The 1,838-nt window shown below is 30.5% G+C and overlaps 1 pseudogene; it reads left to right on the top strand.

The window, feature by feature from the left end:
• The first annotated feature begins 536 nt into the window (after window positions 1-536).
• LOC149560516 (putative histone-arginine methyltransferase CARM1 pseudogene) lies at window positions 537-1,394 on the top strand (annotated as a pseudogene).
• Window positions 1,395-1,838: the final 444 nt, after the last annotated feature.

The following is a 1,838-nucleotide window of genomic DNA, read 5'->3' as shown; positions in this document are numbered from 1 at the left end:
AGATAGCTGTGTTTTCAACATGACAACTCAGTGAATGATGCATACTCCTATGTTGTAGACACCATGTGCATAATTAGAGTTGTGGAACTCAATGAGAGTACAAAAACTCCTAAGTGTCTCACCTAAAATAATAATAAAATAATGCAAAATAATTAAATAATGCATTAACCTAAGTAAACTTAAGTAAGTGTAATAAGTAAATACTTATTTACACCAACACAATCACAAGGGCAAAAAATGAGCAAGAATGACATGACAAATAAAGAGCACTAATAAAGAGGACTATAATGCATCAAGATTATCATTGAAGTCACATAAGAAGAATAATTTTATATCATTCAATTTTCAAAGAAATAATATAATATTATTCTACTTGAATTTTCTTCATATGACAGTCATAGAATGTTTGCTAGAATGTCTGCAAACTATAATTGTTCTTGTATTACACCGGAAAACATGCAAAGTAATTACAAAAATTTAAGCATAAACAAAAAATGAAAAGAAAAGAAAGAAAAAAGATATTGATAGAAAAAATTATGTGCATAGGGTCCTACTATGTTGTCATTATAGAAAAAAAATTGTATTGATTTTCAAGGTCATATTGTAGTTGAAGTAGGAGCTGGAAATGGAATTATGTCAATTTTTGTTGCTTAGGAAGGTGCAAAGCATGTCTATGTTGTGGAAGCAAATAAGATATGGTAAATTATACATGAATATTTATGGTAGAAAATCCATCTTTGGGTCAGTGAATAACAACGATAAAGATTAAAGTTGAGGAGATTGAGCTACCCAAGAAAAGAGTTATATTAATATCAAAACCCAACAACAAAACTACTATAATGTTTACTTGACACCGTTGCATGTGCCTACTTTTATGGCTATTTTCTCAGCCTGTAGTGGATGCTTTTGACCCAAGAATGTTTATTGCTCTAGTTAAATATCAAACAATAGTCTTCACTAAGATTAGGGATGAAGAACTCTATGAATTAACATTTCCTTGAAGTTTACAAAATCAATTGGTACTCGAATTCATGGCCTTGCATGTTGGGTTGATTTTATTTTTAATGGAAGTCTTATGCAATGATGGATTACAAATGCACTTGGTGCACCAACAACACACTAGTTCTAGCTTCATTTTGTCTTGTCTTAGCCTTTCTATTTCTTGGATTGGAAGATTGTTACTGGTTGGCTCCATATGGTTTCTCATAGTACTCATAAATACACTATGTATCTCACTATGTCAAAAAAACATATGAGGTGTTGGTGGAGATGAAGGATTTATATTGCAAACTTCTTCAAGCAAGATTGATTTGAAGGAACCGTATTATAGGATGTCATAGCCTCAAGCCTATACCTAGGCTTAGGATAAGTTAGCTCAATAGTTAGTCCAGTAGTTGTAAGCATAATACAATAGAAGTGTCTGGTTTTAATAAGGTTTGAATATTGCAACAAAACTATGGAATTCTCCACTAGAGATATCATAGACTCTATGGGGTACAATGAGATGCAATTGCTTAAAATAGTGGAGCTTAGAAAGAAACTATAAGTCAGACTATCTAAAAATTGCAAGTTGTTGTATTAGGTAGGTCCAAGTTCTAGCTGATGAAAATATTGTCGTTAATGTCAAAAGTCTTCAAGATGATGATGTTGTTGGAGTTTTTCATTGATATCAATGTTATGATATATATATATATATATATATATACACACACACACACATATATGTACATATGTACATATGTACACATATGTACACATATGTACATATATGTAGATATGTGTACATATGTAGATATGTGTACATATGTAGATATATATATATATATATATATATATAT

This window comes from Cupressus sempervirens, chromosome 4 (genome assembly GCF_028749045.1).
Source record: "Cupressus sempervirens isolate cs-2001-9-10 chromosome 4, ASM2874904v1, whole genome shotgun sequence".
NCBI classification, from domain to species: Eukaryota; Viridiplantae; Streptophyta; class Pinopsida; order Cupressales; family Cupressaceae; genus Cupressus; species Cupressus sempervirens.
The sequence above is the reverse complement of the archived record's forward strand: the minus strand, read 5'-3'. Positions and strand labels throughout refer to the sequence as shown.